Genomic DNA, 562 nt, shown 5'->3' on the forward strand with positions numbered 1-562 from the left:
ATGTAGCTGACCCTGTGGAGGCTCCTCCCTTCATCACAGAAAGTACACTTTTATTCCTTCCAGGTATTCAGGAGAGTGTTGAGTTTCCCTGCGATACACTGTTCCTCTGTGTTGTAAACCACAGTCCTTATTTTAAAGCAGGTCATATTTGTTTCCCAGACTGCCTTATTTTGTGTTTAGCAAAGAGTCAGTTTGTGGCTCAGCCTCTGGGTGGCAGTGTTCTGGGGTTGGCCTCTGAGGCTATATGGCTTCTCTATCGCATTTAAAGCTGATTTGGAGAGCTCATCTATCCAGAACTGTTTCCTCAATAGTTACCAGCTCTGTGTTGTTGCTGGGTTTGAAAATCCCTCTATCGGCCAGGCCCTGTTAACTCCCAGGGATTGATCAGATTTTTTTTTTTTATAATTAAGGAAATGTGTATTCTTTTTTTTTTTATTGATTTTTTACAGAGAGGAAGGGAGAGAGATAGAGAGTTAGAAACATCAATGAGAGAGAGACATCGATCAGCTGCCTCCTGCACATCTCCTACTGGGGATGTGCCCGCAACCAAGGTACATGCCCT

The sequence above is a fragment of the Myotis davidii genome, unplaced genomic scaffold (assembly GCF_000327345.1).
Source record: "Myotis davidii unplaced genomic scaffold, ASM32734v1 scaffold80, whole genome shotgun sequence".
NCBI classification, from domain to species: Eukaryota; Metazoa; Chordata; class Mammalia; order Chiroptera; family Vespertilionidae; genus Myotis; species Myotis davidii.